Here is a 17,991-nt window from a genome sequence, read left to right as displayed (position 1 = left end):
TATAGCAGTGTAATAAACTCCGTGTGTAAAGGAGAAAAAAATGTTATATAAGTGAAAACAAAAATTATGATTTTTTTCTTGTGCCTATAGGCTCTTCGCAATTTGAAGAAGAAAGAACATATTGTGTGAAAATCTTTGGCTCGGTCAAATTTTATCCTGTTGTTTATAAAACTGTTGTTATCTGATTCATGTAATTTTTCAGTGTTGATTTAAAAGCCCAAAAAACCCATCTACACTGACTTTTTTATATTTTTTCTGTGATTTGAATTTAAAAAGAGATAAAACTTTCGATAAGTTATGTAAACTCAGAACAAGTATTTAGCTTTAGAAAGCATTTACATGTTTCAAACTTATAATATATACATATATAATGTTTAAAATTATGCATATAAAACCTGTGTAAAATGTGTTTGAATATGTTTCTCTTCTTTAATGTGTTAATTGTACTATATATAATATTATTTTAAAATTTCAAAAAGTTTGTGTCACTGTCACATACAAAAAACCATCAATAAAAAATATAATTTTCCATCTACGACAAAAAAATGAAAAATTATTAACATATAAATTTAAATTAAGAAAAACTAACATTGGAAAAACAAGAAGTTAATATAAAAGAAAAAAATTAACAAATAATATTATAAATAAAATAAAGTTTTAAGATACAATCTGCGCGAAGCGCGGAAAAAATCTCTAGTAATATTAAAGTATCGTATCTCGACATGTTGGACAGCTAAATTTGATATAAACCAATCAACGATGCACTGGTGGTTGCATGGCAATGCGTTGACATTCTCTTCGCTTAAGATATTGAAATTTTCTTTTAACATCTATTTTCAGTTTAAATGATTATATTTGAAATTTCCAGATTTATAATTTTTTTCATTGATTGCTTTTAATTGTGAAAGACTCCACGTCAGTTTCATTGGGGTTAACCAAATTTTCAAATACGAATATTGTGAATATTAATGAATCTTTGTTCTATTTTTATTATGCAGATATAGATATTTTAATATATTTATTTTAGTATAAGTTATGTAGTTTCATTCTTGTTATTTTTTTTATCTGGTTGTTTTACATTTTTTATTGAACTATGCAAGTATTAAGTATATATATTTTATTTTCATATCAGTATCAAAATTATGGTTCAACCTTTTATTTTAGTATTTTAAAAACAAATTACATCAAATAAAATATTATAACCTTACTCTGTTCACAATACTCACAAAATATACTTATTCTACCATTATAAAAAAATTTGATATATATTTTTTAAAAATTATTAATTTATTCTTAATTATACGTAACAATAATTTTAACTATTTTATAACGACTTTCACTATTTATTTTATTATTATTTCTGTAAATTATATATGGTATTGATGAATTTTCTAAAAGAATATACTGATTAATTTTTAGAAAATAATTTTTAACATTGACCTCATAAAACATATTTACCACAAACATAACAATAACCATTTTATATCAATTAAAAAAACATATTCATGTATTAGTAACTAATAGAAAGAAGATTTTGTAAATCACTTTTGGAACATGTTTCTACTTGGGTTTTGGTTTTTGATGATAAACAACTCTAACCACAATCTTGAATGTTAAGCGAGTTAAGCTACTGATGGAGATGGAATTATTCTCATCTTCCCCGCATAATAAAATAGCCTTAACCTATCGTACATTTGTTGCAGACTCTAAATCCTAACTCAGCAGAAACACTCTCATGTAGCCACTGATTATGAAAAAGATCACTGCAAATCTGAGCAACAAAGGCTTTAGCTCTGACTGCTCCTAGAAAGATAGGAGTGTGTTCATCTGATAATCCACAACTGCAACAATCCTTCAGCTATTGTTGTCTACACATTCTTCCTAATACCATGGTAGAGCTTTTTCCATTTTTCAATCCAACTGTTAGGCACAATTTGTGGGCCATCTTTATTCCCTTTGCCACCATCAGCTTGGCCTCTGCCTTAACCACCTCTCACAAAACCTCCATGTTGGTTCTGGCTGCCAATATGTATATATAATTAGATGATAAAAACCGCCACTACGTTGATACGAAAGCTAGCTCAGTCAATGACACTTACATTGGCAGGCATCTCACATAAGGAGTTGCATCACTTCTTAGTCTTCCTCCCCCAGTTCAAATTCCTTGTCAGCAATAATCAGTGGCTTTAAGTCATTTTAAGTGCAATCATCAAAAGCATCAACTCTCAAACTCAACTATTCTCTTGTAAATGAAAAAGACCAAACATATAGCAAGACTTAACCAATAGAAAACAGCTAGGGAGATCAGAGATGGAGGTTCTTGATGCACCAATACAAATGATGAACCACAATCATTACATCATATGGGTTCTGCAGTTCTTAAAAGCTTCAACTACTATCTCACTCTCCATACTTTTTGGGATGGACCAGAATCGTCTAACAAAGCTTACAAACTCAATATAAGTTTTTCTTTCTTATGAGTATCCAACAACTAATAAGGTTGAGAGACATTCACTTCAATGAAATAATAAAACACATTACCTTATCATATATTCTCGGCTGGGATAAGCCATGTAAGCCCACAAATGAGTAGTCGTGACTACGATTCAATAACCAAGCAACATCATCTGACATAACTCCATCCACTATAGACTGCATAAAATGTGATGATAAGTAGTGAATATTTAATGGTAAATGCTGCAACAGTCTGAACCTTTAGGTTGTGAAACAAACAACAGAAGCGTTTTTACCTTTCATAAAAAGTTATTTCTTTGATTTCTCCATGTCTTCTTTCTATCTTCCTCATCCTTTCTTTTTATGGTCTCTTCGGTTTCACAGAATCATATTTGTGCTTCTTTTGGACCTGCTAAAAGACAAACTGGTTAAGATTTTCGGGAGAGGGTAAAACTTGCCCATGTTTACTGCCAATACATTCAGCTCACCATAGCACCGATTATCTATAAATACTAAAATATATCGTCAAACTGCAGGTCAAAAGAGTATTGTGAATACGCTATTTACGTAGCGGATGGTTCAAAATTCCGAGACCGTTTCCTAACCGAAATTTAAGCATTGACCATAAGTTTGATTAAGTTGGTGCCTTTACAACTTAAAGAGTTACAAACACTAAGACACCACAACCACCATGCCTCTCGGACACATTGAAATAACACCACAGCCCCAAAAGATATAAACATTTATGACATGGCAAAGCAGAAAGGTACGAAGCAAATCTATTGCCTCCATATACATCATTGGCTTTTAGAAGCAAAATTTGTTTAGTTGTAATCACAGAGCATAAATTTGCAAACAGAAACCACTAACATAAAATAAAATAGAAAAATAGAAAAAGAAACCACTAAATATCAGTGAAACTTACAAATTTCGATCAAAGACCAAAACTTCACAATGACCCACAAAATTAAACTGTAGTTACCTTGCAATTCAAGAAGCCTAATAGATCTAGATTAAAAACTAATGAGAGGATACCTTCTTGAAATTCTTCGCCAACACTGCCCTCACCAAATACCTGAGAGAATCTCCAATCTAAAACGATGAAGCTCCGACCTCATCACCACCATTCATTCTCTCCTCTCTCACTATGACACTATCTATGCTCTCACACACACTCCTGCCCCTCAGATACAATATATAAAACGAAGCAATAGTTTGTCATGATCAATCAAAAAGAATCAGTTGAAGAAATTTGCTAGGTCAAAGATGGAGTCTAAGAAGAGAAATACTCACATATATTTATACACAAAAAACACCGCCTTGCAGATCGAAACAAAGCATTGAAGAAGAAATCGTCTTGTCTCTGCAAGGACTGCACATATTAAGCATAATTGCTTCCCTGTTATCCGATTGCCACCAAGAACCAGATCTTGAAGTAAAGTCATCATCTCGCTGATATTTTCTCCTATTGCCTGGCAAACAAACAAAAACATCAACATTGTCAAGTTGAACAGAAAAAGGGACAAAAAAAAAACCGGTTGCTCGAAGGTGTTAGTACTCTTTCAGCGAGGCTGTGGCTATCTGTTGCTTGCCTGACCCCTTCTAGCTCTAACTTGAATGTAATCTCCTGAAACCTGATTATAAACTCCAAATCAACATCTCTAAGGGAATATCTTTCACTAAACTAAAACTCAAATTCCCTTATGCATTCGGTTCATGAATCCATAAAGAAAAACAGTTTTTATAGTCAGAGGCAAGAGAGAGATTGTGAGATAAAAACCTTTGATTTTTTGAAATAAAAACCTTTGATTTGGAATTTGTAGACGACGAAGCCGTAGACTCGTTGCCATTACCGTGTGGGATCAACTTTCTCTTACTGGAGCTTGTATCTATGTCTGAACTCGATCTGATTGTAGATTAAAAACGTGTTTAGATCCAGAGATTCATCGTGAAGATTCGTCTCACATAACCCTCACGAAACTCCATTGTTGGTTTAGATAATCATCTCGATAATCAGATAAAACTCCATTGTTTTCACGGATTGAGAGAATGAATTTCCAGAGTAGAAGACTAACCGCCTTGCAGAAGAGAAAGATGAATTGAATGTAGGATTGTGGTTGATGGAGTTAAGAAGGAGATAAAGGGAATTAATCTGCTCGAAACGTTTCGGTTAATCAGCACAGAAGACTAAACGACGAGATTAAAGATGATCCAAAACCCAGAGAGATAAAAATCCGAGTGACACGTGTCGACATAGGAGAATTCGACTTATCTACGTGGCAGAGGACGTGGCGCAAGGAGAAGGGATGAAACTATACTTTATATATAAAGATAGATATTGGATCAACAAGATTCTTACTCTATTATAAAGCTCATAGATAAGGCTTAAATGTTGTTGAAATTATTTAGGACAAAAATAAGCACAAAGACACTTGTAAACGGGGGTCCCCTTGTAAAGGTCGTCCGCATCCTTAAAGCAAGTGGCCCACCCCTTTCTTTTCAAAGTACACTGAAATTGACACTCTAGTCGTGAACAAGTGTCCTCAGTAGTCATATTCAGTCTCTCCTCACAGCCAAACTGACTATCACTATCTCTATCTCCCACCACTTCTGTTAATTAAATAAATATATAACCACATCTTTTAATATCGATATAAAATATATTAAAAAACTAATTAATTTCATTCTGTAAATATATTTGACATATTTGAACTGATATTATAAAAAAAAACATATAATGGTGTAAAGAGCAATTTATTTTGAATCAAATTTTTTTTTGTAATATATTAAAATAATATTATGGATACGAACCTAAAACGAAAACGATGAAGATAGTTAAAACGATGAATGTGACTTGAAGCTGTTTGCTCATCTTAAAAGGTAGAAATAGAATGAAGGTGTTTTACGAACTTTAGAATATAGAGTAGTAAATGTGTTATTTTATTTTTTTTAGAACTATATGTGTGATTCTGAAAATTTAGAAGAGTAGTATGTGTCTATATATAAGAAGCTAAATCTATCATACCTTGAAACTAATCTATTTTTAGTGACAAACCTCCTTAAAATTGGTATTTGAATATATATATATTTCTATCCAAATTCCGTATTTTTGGCTAATCCATGAGAAATCACTTTAATTCCGCAGTGTACCTCATAGTAAATACTTTTCTAGTTTTAATAAAAAAAACTAATTTAAAAAAATTGTGTTGAGATGTAAATTTTGATTTAAAACTTAAAAATTCAGTAAAATTACAAAGATATCAAAATGTATATAGCATGATCAAAATTATGGCTGTAATTCAGCTGCATGTTTCTCTCTTCTCTTTACGGGGATATATTTTTTTCTCCTTTTCCCTTTTTATCAGTTCCAAATCTTTGAGAGAGAAAGTAGGAGTTTTTTCCTTTTTGTTATTCAACAATTATGATTGAAGAAGCAGAAGACAGATGGTGTCGGCAATGAGTCAAGGCAATGAGATAGAAGAAAGGTAGTCCTGAGCGATGAGGCAAGACAATGACGACCACATGAGATGAGCAATAGCGCTGAAGCAGGAGTGAGGTGGTCTTGGGTGGTGAGGACCACATTCAACGAGCAATGGTGATGAGGCAAGAGACCACGGTAAGAGGGATGTTTTCATATGCCTGGAGTTCATCATACACTTACACCTTCGCCAGAAGAGGACATATACACTAAAGATGAGGTCATGGAGATAATAAAGAAAGGCATGATTGACCAAGATAAGATGTACGACAAGATGCACCAAACGATGGACATTCTTTTATCTTCTCCACAACAACATTGCTTGGATAAGCAAAACAATGGAGGAGCTGCAGCAGAAACTGGAATATACTGAATGGATTATTTAGAGGAATCAATATTAATATACCATAGATTTTACCCATTTTTCGCTATGGTATATAGGTGTTTTTAAATATTTTATATTTGTTTTGGAGTCTTTTTAATATGTTTTCAGGTTTTGGAGTGATTTGGAGAAAAATTGTGATTTTGGTGCATTTTGGAGATAAAATGATAAAGATACATAGCTGACCATTGACCATGACTATCGATCGATGGGAGAAGGCAATAATCAATCGACACACACTCCATGTTGTCGATCGACGGTGAAGCGGTCAGAGGCCATAATGGTTCCAGCCGACTTTAAGCCCAAGTCCCACAAAAATTATCATATTACCCCTGGTGAGTTTAACCTAATATATATGTGCTCTGCCATTGTTCTAGGCAACACACGATTTCTTACTTTCATACAGCAAAATACTTAGAGTTTTAGGTTTTGAGAGAAGATCCAATAACTCTTTCAGAGATTTGTGATTGGAACTCAAATTTGTCTACTCTATTCTATTTTATGCAGTTTTCATATCTCTTTGTTATGAATTCCTTAGCTATGCATGAGTAGTTCTTCTTGTTAGATTTAGGGTTTAGATATTCAAAAGGGATTAGCCCAAAATATAGAATTGCTAAGTGTTAGGAATATTAATCAACTAAACTGTTCTTAATACATGTGTTCTAGAGTAGCTAACTAGGACCTTGCCTTTAGATAGTACGGCGCAAGCAGAAGTTTGGTTCTATGTCTGATTAGTTTACATTGTGCTATGATTGCTAGAAACAAGTGGAAGCTGATTTAGTTTAACCTAGTGAACACGTCAAACCCTTGCGATAACGCTCCCTGGAAGGTTCATCGATCGACAACTCGCTAGTTGCATTGATCGACGGGCTGAAAGGTGTATCGATCGACACCCCATTGTTGGAATCGGTCGACACAAAGCGACAGCTGAGATCCTAGATCTGGCGATAGATAGTCTAAATATACGAAAGTTGATTGACTTTTCTTATTGTTTGAGTTCTAGAATATCCATATATGCTTAGTAATCTATATCTCTATAATCTTGATTGTTTGAATAGAAACCCTAAGTCTAACGTTTCCCATATCTGTCTTAAAACCCAAATCAATCAATTGAACAATTACTTGTTCACCCTTGTTATTTACTGCTTTAAAACCTACTTGACTAGCTTAACTACACAACTAGATAGATCTAATGTGTGCATTAGCTCCATGTGAATTCGATACCTAAGTATTACAATTGAACATCTTACTTTGAGAGAGTAAATCACTATAGGGTAATTTGAGTGATATAAAATTTGGCGCCGTTGCCGGGGAGCTTCGATCTCCATTAGATCAAATTTAGCTACATTTAGTCTAAGTAACTGTTTCTTGCAAAAATTGATAAAAAAACATTCTTGTCTTTTCAGGTGCATGCCTATCAGTACTAGAAGCAACAAGTAACATGCACTTCTCTTTTCAGATCCTGCACTTCTAGAACGCACCATCCGCAAAGAAAAATGTAACACATTGGTCGATAACAACACCTGCTCGTCGAACGACACTCGCCTTCCACCGTCGACCGAGACCATTCTTCCATCGACCCCCCCCCATACCCACCAGACATCGATCGACATTCCACTCGGACATCGATCGATACTGAGCCGCGAGACATGGTTGTGACACTAGTTTTAATTCATGACGCGACTGGAAACCTGCATGACCAGGAGGATCATCTGCGTAATGCATCAGGTCAGAAGATAGATGATCAAGGGGTTGTAATCCCTGATACCGATGCTGATATTGCAGCTGCTCAAGCTGTAGACGAGGCTGCTAGACTGAGGACATTATCTGATTACAACAGGTCAAATTAGTACTACGAGAACAGATCTGCTATCCGTCCTCCATCCATACAGAGGCAAGACTTTGAGTTGAAGCTTAAGTACTTCACACTCATGGGACAGACACCATACTGTGGGTTATCACACGAGCATCCTATGGACCATCTAGAAAGGTTCAACGATCTAGTTTCTGCTATTAAAGCCAATGGAATCCCTGAGGACTACCTATTTTGCAAGCTCTTCAAGTACTCACTTGCTGGAGAGGCTTCGTACTGGCTTAAGCATCTACAGCCAGGATCTCTCACATCCAGGGCCGATATCAAGAATGCATTTCTATGCCACTTCTTTGATGAGGCACTTGTTGAAGACTTGAAGAGTAAGATTGCTACATTCACACAAGAGCCTACATAGTCATTCAGAAGCTACTCGATCATATTCAAGTCATATCAGAGAGACAGTCACTACAAGAAAAATGTTCATTCTTAGCGTAAGAATACAACTATCATATGCTAATGTTAGCATTATTGAAACCGCTATGTCTGCCCCAGCTATCTTAGGTGTCCACTCTATTATAGCAGTTGTATAAATGTTGTTATATTAGAACAGTATGATAGCGTATATTAATTATATTTATATAATTTATATATTTTTAAAATAATTTAGTTTTTAATTAGAATTGATATATTAATTAATAATGGTTTATTGGTTTAATTCGGTTCACAAAATAAAATGAATTAACCAAATAGAAATCTGTTTTATAAATTTAATCGGTTTACAATTAACCGGTTTACAATTAACCGGTTTACAATTAACCGGTTTACAATTAAACAGGTTTACAAAACTTTTTTTTTTTTTGACAGCAAGAAATTTACAGACTCATATTGACTCTGTAAACCATATTGGTAACTCCGCATCCATGTGAACGACAAAGGACAATTGCTTTCTTGCACTACGTGCTAAGCTATCTGCCCGAAGATTCGTCATCCGAGGTACATGGACGATGTCTGAGTTGAGGAAGCTTCCTTTGAGGAGCTTGATATCTTCCAAATAGCTTTCAAATGCTGGCCATTCTTCTGGTTCGGAAACCATCTTCACCAATTGAGAACAATCCGTTGCAAAAGTAACCTGAAACTGTCTTAAATTCTTCATGCATTCCATTGCCCAAATCAAGGCCTCTACCTCCGGCGCGTCTCCTTATCCGGTTAACCCTATCTAGTTAACAATAAAATATAATTATAAAAATCTAATCTAACCCTAAACCTAACTAATGTCACTGCCGCCGCCTCCCTCCACCGAGAGTCCATCACGAGAGCTCCGAGCTGGTCGTCATCTTCCAGTACACCGGAGCTCGGACCTTCTCCACGCCACCATTGTGGTCATCTCCCTGAAGCCCCGTCTCATCCATCTTCTTCCAGATCTACCGCCGAGGCGACCAAACTCGTCATCTTCCCCTCTTCTTCTTCTATCTCTTACTCGGACCTATGCACCACCACCAAACATCATCTTCTCTGCCTCATCTACCTTTGGTTACCAGAAAAAAAAAACAATATCAAAACAGAGAGAGAGAGAGAGAGAGAGAGAGAGAGAGAGAGAGAGAGAAAGAGAGAGACAGAGAAAAAGAAGGGAGATAGAGAGATACTCCGGCGCATCTCCTTATCCGGTGAGCCTCGGCGCGTCTCCTTTTCCGGTGAGCCTCGGCGCATCGTCCCAGCGAGTCTCTGTCTTTGTCGTCTACATTATCATCTCCATTCTTTCTCAGTTGACCATATCTGAAAAGTGAGACATGAGAGAGTTGGTGAGATTTCAAGCGTATAGAGATGGAATAGATGAGACTGAAAGAAAATGAGAGAATGAATATCTCGACAGAGAGAGGGAGCCAGAGAGGAAAAGAAAAGAATAAAGAAAAGGTCTAATCCCAACCGTTGATTTAATGTATTCCAACAGCTGAGAAGGTGATGCTTGTATATGGTTCTGATTGGACAAAAGAACTTTTTTTTCCATCAATAAGTTTTAATATTAAAGGAATCGGGCCAAGCCCATAAACATATTACATAAAAAGCCCAAAAAAAACCAACCGGGCTAAAATTCGTTATCCAAATGGGCCAATTACATCCGGCCCAACTTGGGGAAACCCTAAACTCATCGACCCTTGAGTGCGGCCGCCTCGCGTGACGTCCTTTTCGATGCGAGGACACGTGTTTCCATCCTCGACTTCGAGGGGACACGTGTCGCAAGATCGTCGCTCCACCACTGATTCTCGTCATCGTCGGCGCTCTAACCTTCGGATCCACCGGAGCAAACCAGGCGTCTATAGCTCCTCTAGTCATCACCGCCATCATCTTTTGGCTTCTAATACCAGAGAGAATCAATCGCCGCGGCGAGATCTCATCCGTCACCGTTAACCGTATCACCCAAAAGAACACGTCGCATGCATCATTACCCTTTCCACCGGAGAGCTTCACTCTCCTCCGACGAGAACATAACCGAACAACACATCTAAACCGCAGAATTAAGCCCAGCGAAATAAAACCCTAACGTACTAGGGGCCAAAAGCCGGCAGCGCAAGGCTGTGGAAGCCTTCACCCCCCGGAAACTGGAGCCAACGACGGCGGAACTGAAAAAGCTTCCCCGCCACGGAGACAAGGACCGGCGGCGACGGATCTTTGAAAGCCTCCGTCTCCCGGAGAAAAAGAACGGACTCCTGAAGTCTTCACCGCGCCATCCTTCCCGCAGCCGCGTTGTGACTCCAAGACCAAAACCCGCGAGCGGTTGATGGCTGACCAGAGCTCAGACAGGCGGAAACCGGAGGAGACGAGGAGGAGACAGGACATGTAATTTTATCTAAAGGAAAAAAGGGTTCCAGCGACGGCACGGACGCTCACGCGCCGACCGACCGCCGGATCCCCTTTATAAAGCTTTCTCTCTCTTCTTCTCTCTCTTCTCTCTCTAAAGGAAATTAGTTTTTTATTGGACAAAAGAACTTTATCTTTCGTTTTTTATTTTCCTTTGTTTTGTCTTTCTTTATTAGGTGATTGTTTTGTATGTAATTTTTCTAAGTTATGTTTTATTCAAAATTTATATTTTTGTAATTTATAATTTATTAAAAATTAGGATTAAAATTAGGAAATATACTTGCAGATAAATTTAAAGTTGAATAAATTGTGAACAAATATAAAGTAATTAGATCATTGAATAAAGTTTTAAGATTAACTAGCATTTGACCCGCGCACCCGCGCGGGTGTTTGTTCATCGTAATCATATGTTTTTAATTTATGAAAATGAGATAAATGTAAGTGTTTATACCTATTACGTTATAGATTCATATGCTATTCAGGTTTAACATTGGTGTGTCTTTGTTCAATGTGATTAGCTTTCATTTATAAACTATGAGATTGTGCTATCTTTTATTATGTTTTTTATTTAGTTTATTTTGTAAAATAAACAATAAAGTATTAGAGGTATAGGTATACTCGTGGGTTTTTTTAAATCATATTATAAATATTTAGTTTTGAAGTTGAATTTTCTTTTGAGATTTTTAAAAACAAAAATGGTATGTAGACAAAAAATAATAATAATGAAGCCAAGATTCAAAAAAAAACATTTTTTTTTTGGTTGAAATTTTAAATTGATTAACAACAAAAAAAAAAATTACTGACCACTAAGGTTTATGCTTTCAGTTAAAGAAACACAAGTCATATAATGGGAGGATAATAGATTATGGTGGCGGCGAAGAAGCCCGACTGAGCCAACGCTGCATCATGTCACCATAGAAGTTTGGCTTCCGCTTTCGCAGTGAGGATATCCTGTTCCTAATTGTCTTGTCAATGTACCGAACCATTTGATCTGCACTGAGGGGATTACCTTGATGGCGCCTGCTGTTCCTCTCACGCCAAATACTATGGATGCTAGCTTGGAAAGCAAGCTTCAGAAGACATGTATCAATCTCCCTCCTGCGAGGAGATAGAAGAGATGCGACGGTGATATTCCAATCAGGATTCACACGAGAACCCAAGAGGAACCCTACTAGATCGATCCATACTGTAAATGAGTAAGGGCATGCGAAGAACAGGTGGTCACGAGTTTCGTCCGGTTCCCCACAGAGGAGACACGGTTGCACGCAACCCCAAGCTCTGCTTCTCGCTCCCGTCGACAGTCTATCCTGAAAAGCCAACCATGTGATAAAAGCAAACCGTGGAATGCTCTGCGGAAACCAAACAGCTTTGCACCAAGGGAGGCTTGGGTTTGGGACCCGAAGCTGTTCCCAAGTTGCTTTGCTCGAGAAGGTTGGTTTGTAATCCTCATCTCCATGGCGCCATAGTCGACGATCATCAGCCGCGTCCTCCGCCGGAGCTGGAACAGAGTTGATGCAGGCTATCATCGCCCGTAGGTGATAGCCACGACACCGACGAATGTTCCATTGTCCCCCAGAGGCCACTTCTGAGACCGTCGCGTAGCGGGAGATACCCAAGACCTGTGTTCCTGAAGCACCCGTGATGTTGATAAGTCTGCCAACCTGAAGCCAATTATCAAGCCAGAATAAGGTGGCTTTACCATTCCCTATCTCGGACCTGAGAAAAGATGCAGCTTGGTCCCTAAGCTTCAACAGTTTACGCCATATCCAAGATCCTGCATACTTATCGTTAACGTCCCAGAAGCTGTGAGTACGCAGCAGATAAGCCTTCGTCCAAGCTACCCACGGAGAACCGGAGTTCGTGAGTAATCTCCAGATCAAGCTAAGCGCGAACACTCTTGAAGTGTCTCTAAGACGTCGAATACCTAAACCTCCTTCCTCCTTAGGTCTACAGACATCCTCCCAAGCGACCTTTGCCTTCGTGTGCGTGTGTGGCGACCCTGACCAAAGAAAAGCGGCACACATCCCTTCAATGGTATTTAGACAGCTCTGTGGAAGCCGAAACACAGAGCACCAGAAGTTTGTTATACTTCCAATGACTGTTCGAACAAGCTGCAAACGTCCCGCATAAGAAAGAGATCGACTTGACCATGACATCATACGCGTGCGAATCAGATCAATCATAAGAAGAGATTTAATGTAAATTTTTTTTTAAAAAAAGTATTATTTAGAAACCTAATTTATGTTAATAAATTGGGCCATAAAATTATGAAAGAAAAGTGTAATGAACTTTAGTCAATGATCCACGCCCATATTTTTTCCGGGAAAAAAAAATAAAAACTATTTCCACACTTTTCTAATGCCATGAAAGTTCTATATTCTTATATGTTTCTCTGCAGCCGACGGAAGCTTTGCGCTTGCTTTCTAAAAAATGAGAATAAGTTAATGTCTTCAGTCTAATAACTGTAAACGATATATCTATTATTAATTTCAGCGTTTGGCATAAAGGTTAGAGTTTCTTGATTGAGGTTTATTTGAGTTTTTAAGATTAGTATCTTCTAATCTACATCTTTTATTTTTTATTTTTTATTTTTTATTTTTTATTTTTTATTTTTTATTTTTCAGAGACTCGCTAAGGTATGGAATACCAAGACATTTCAATCGGATAGACAGAGCCCGGCTTCAGTTTAGAAAAAAACAAGGAAAACCCCCTTGCAAGCCCTTGATCGGTAAAAGTGTGGTAAAAACTTTCCTTTGGTTTCTTTAGCAGAATGATTTTAATACAATTTTATTTAGCCAGGACATGATGGAATGAGTAACAAAATGGATTGATTGTAGAAGGTCTTAATAAATGAGAAGCTAATAGCGATTTTTCATTAGAGAAGTCGGATTGACTTGATTGTCGCAGCTCTATTTAAGTGCTAGGTTTGTAAATATTATTATTCTGAGCATATAGGATATTGACTGTTTCAGTTCTGTTTAAATGGTAGATTTATAAATATTATTGTTCAAAGCATATAGGATATTTGAAATCTTTATTACTTTTCATGCATGAAGTATTAGTAATATAGACCAACTACTCTGTTGTAGAGAAAGATAGACCAACAACAATGGATCTTGTTACCCTAAAAACACACATGGTCATATTAGATTTAAATAAAAATATGTAATATAATGAATTGAAAAAGCTATAAACAAAAAGATACCTATTCATCTGCTAAAATCATCTCGAAGGAATCACTTCCAGAAGGTGGGTTTTGCTTCCATAAATGTAAACATTCCACTTGAATACGCCAATTGTTTTCGAAAGGTCTTAGTTTTGTGAGAGGAGCAAAAGTCGTCAGCTTAGACATGTTTCTGTTTTTTGTTTGCTTTGATATTTTTTTGACGAAGGATAGATGAGATATATATACTTAGTTTTGTCAAGGGTAGATTAAATAGGAAAAAAAGTAACACATGATTATGGTAGTTATAAAATTAATATATATATATATATATATATTTTTTTTAAAATTACTAAATATACGTCTTAAATTCTAGAGAATACTTGTTGTGCAAGTTTTTAAAACAGAAACTGATGATTGTGTTAGTTAATTGATATCTTTTTTTCGATATGGTGACTGCGTAAAAATAGGATAGAAAGTTTTGATGTTGTTTATTTTTCGAAAAATGAATATTTAGTTTAGATTTTATGCAGTTAATTGTCATTGTGTGGATATAGGAATTGTTTTTGGAATGTTATTTATTTTTCGAAAGAAAAAAAAAACATAATTAGTTTCGATTTTGTACTCAGATAAAATCTAATCTAATTTTTAATAATACTAATGTAACCATAAATCGGTTTAACTCTTTTAATCGCTAAACCATACATTGATTAGATTAATATACACAATGTTGGTCTGCATAATGAAAATGATATACAACATTTTAATTTGACTGATATCCGACCTTCTTCTACATAATAATATTTGATTATATCATGCTTAAGAAAGTTTCGAGGTGAGGATAGTGATTGTGACATAATATAAGTGGTCATAGGTTTTCACGGTTTGGTGTTTAACAAACAGAATATAAATAGTGATTGTAAATTGGGCCAAAGGTATAGTAAGCCCAAAAATATATTCAGTGACTTTACGGTGTAATTGTTAGGGAAATAATGGTTTAGAGAAAGTATAAAACTACTGTGTTTTGATCAATGACATAGGATTGTAATTATTGAGAAAAACTCAGGGTTAATATTTATTTGTACTCCTGTTTTAATAGATTAGATGGTGTTTAACAAACAGAATATAAATAGTGATTGTAAATTGGGCCAAAGGTATAGTAAGCCCAAAAATATATTCAGTGACTTTACGGTGTAATTGTTAGGGAAATAATGGTTTAGAGAAAGTATAAAACTACTGTGTTTTGATCAATGACATAGGATTGTAATTATTGAGAAAAACTCAGGGTTAATATTTATTTGTACTCCTGTTTTAATAGATTAGATATTTATATTAAGAGTGTTTTGAGTATAATAATTTGAGGTTGGGTTTAAGAATTGTATTATTTTAAAATTTTGAGTGTAGAGCAATTTTTAAGATTTTTAGATTTATGTAGAGAATATTAGATTTGAAGTTTAATTTATGAATTTAAATATATGGGGGTTTGGAGTTAGGATAAGATTTGAGTTTTTTTTTTTAATAATAAACTAAAAGTTTATATTAAGGTTTGATGTTTAAGTTTGAAAATATTAGATTATTATTTAGATTATATTTGGATGTAAGTTTTAGGGCTTGAAGTGTGATGTTAAGGGTTGGTTTTAAAATTTTGAGATTAAAAATTTGAAAATAAGTAAATTTTGAATTTTTTTAAGATTTGGAACTAAAATACGAACAGTATGGGGTGTTGAATATAATATGTTAGTGTTTATATTTATAATATGGAGTATAAGGTTTATATATAGAGTTTATGTATGGATTTTAGGGTATAGAGTTTGAATAAAGATTTAAGGTTTGTGTTTTGGAATTTAAAGAGCAAAATTAAAAGGAATAGCTTTGAGTTTAAGTTTATAATTTCAGGTTATGATATGAAAAAAATAGAGTTCTAATGTTTACATTTAGAGTTTAGGGTTTAAAACATGTTTAGGGTTAAGATTTCAAAGATTAGAAATTGATTTTTCATAACAGTTTTAAAAACAATGCTATCATAATGTGCTATTGAAAAATAAAAATAAATTATGTCTTGGTGCGTGGCTAATTGTCACCTAAATATTGGCAGTATTAGTGATTTTCTGTTCCCGCTTACTGATTTTACACAACAGCATTAATAAACTGCTATTAATATAAATTTGAATTTTTGTGATTTTTAATAGCAGTTCGTAAAACAACGTTATCATAATGTGCTATCAATACCACTTTTTTTTGTAGTGAGTCAACACCATGGATTCAATGAAGTGCAGCTGCTCAACACTTTCTTTAGAGGCATCGCGCTGGCATATCAGATGGTTCTAGACTCAGCTAGTGATGGAAATTTCAACACTAGAAATCCAGAGAGGCTGTGTGGCTTATTGAGAACTTGGCATCCAGCAATAACACCAAGAACAGTGATTTCGGAAGAAGAAAATCAGTCCCTGCCCGAGGGAAGGAGCAGTTGGAAGATGTTAAAGCTAAGCTGGATAATGTTCACAAGCTTTTCAAGAAACAAGTTAGCTTTGCACAGGATGTAGAGGCTGTAGATGTCGACAGTGACATGGACGAAGAGGAGGATGTGACCTTTGTTAGTGGTTCAGGCCTTCAAAATCAGAGGTCTGAAAATCAGAGTGGATACAGAAACTCCTATGGCAATGGTCAGAAGAGTAGATACAACCAGAATTCATAGTACCAGAAACTCTACAACAACAACTACAACAACAGCAACAACCCTTATGGAAGTTCTTACTATCAGAATCAACCACCGCAGACTCGAGAGAGCAAGATAAAGTCCATGCTTAATCAAGTTCTTGAAGGTCAGCAGAAGTTAACGGTGAACTTCAATAGAAAGATTGATGTTGTCTACACAGAGTTGAACTCAAATTTTGAGTCTTTGAACACACATGTGAGGAAGTTGGAAATACAAGTGGTTTAGATAGGATACACTATTAAAAGACAGGAGGCCTTCATGAAGGATAAAGGGGATGACTCGCTGAAGTACCACGTGAATGCCATCATAGATGATGATTCTGTCAAGTGGTTAAGGAGGAGAAGCTTCAGGAAGGAGACTTTCAAGTCGAAAGCTCCATGAGTTTCGGCGGTTTACATTGGTGTCGAATGATACCAAGTCACGAACATCGACCAACGGAGAAGGACGAACATCGATCGACATCAGTTTCTCCACATTGATCAATAGAGGAAGTTGCATCATGCGCAACCGGAAAAATTCTGACTCACAAGGAGTTCGCAGCTAAACACCCTTATCCACCCAAACCCTTACGCATCAAGAAATCGGACATCGATCGACACAAAGAGCCCGATGCCAATCGACATCTAGACTCGACCGACGATAGACACAACTCACCCAGCATCGATCGAAGACAACTTTGATCAACATCTTGTATTAGTTACTCTTTGATCATATCGGATTTTGATGCTAGATTTAAGGAATATCAATTACTATATAGATTTTTCAAGTTTTTGTTTTATAATTTAATATAGTTTGATATTTATTGGATACGTACAAAGTCGAATGGGACTTAATAGTATAAGGTCACGTATTAACGTTTCCATATAACTGTGCTAATATGTATATTGTTTAGTGCATAATCCAAAATATTTATGGAACAATCTTATATATTAAAACAGAAGTCACAACTTTGATTCATGTGTGACTTTTTTTAAAATGGACTTAATGGATATATTCCTATAAAATCATGTTACATTTAATTTTTAATCTATCATTTAAATTTTGGGCCTACCAAAATTTTTTATTGAGCTATCAATAATTATATTTAAACAACTGATGATCCATTGGATTTATAGATAGTATAAATTAA

General features: G+C 35.5%; 1 long non-coding RNA gene across 2 annotated transcripts; it reads right to left on the bottom strand.

Moving 5' to 3' along the window:
• Window positions 1–1,462: 1,462 nt before the first annotated feature.
• On the bottom strand, window positions 1,463–8,973 carry LOC108871678. 2 transcript variants are annotated; one of them, XR_004457573.1, is made up of 6 exons: window positions 5,266–8,973; window positions 4,235–5,064; window positions 4,013–4,088; window positions 3,490–3,926; window positions 2,542–2,863; window positions 2,276–2,436 (listed from the first exon to the last, which is right to left on the bottom strand). It is a non-coding gene; the product is annotated as an uncharacterized LOC108871678 (long non-coding RNA). The 2 variants fall into 2 exon arrangements; XR_004457574.1 differs by lacking the exon at window positions 2,276–2,436 and adding exons at window positions 1,463–2,019; window positions 2,100–2,163 and having other exon boundaries at window positions 3,490–5,064.
• Between the last annotated feature and the right edge of the window lie 9,018 nt (window positions 8,974–17,991).

The sequence above is a fragment of the Brassica rapa genome, chromosome A04 (assembly GCF_000309985.2).
Source record: "Brassica rapa cultivar Chiifu-401-42 chromosome A04, CAAS_Brap_v3.01, whole genome shotgun sequence".
Classification (NCBI taxonomy): Eukaryota; Viridiplantae; Streptophyta; class Magnoliopsida; order Brassicales; family Brassicaceae; genus Brassica; species Brassica rapa.
The sequence above is the reverse complement of the archived record's forward strand: the minus strand, read 5'-3'. Positions and strand labels throughout refer to the sequence as shown.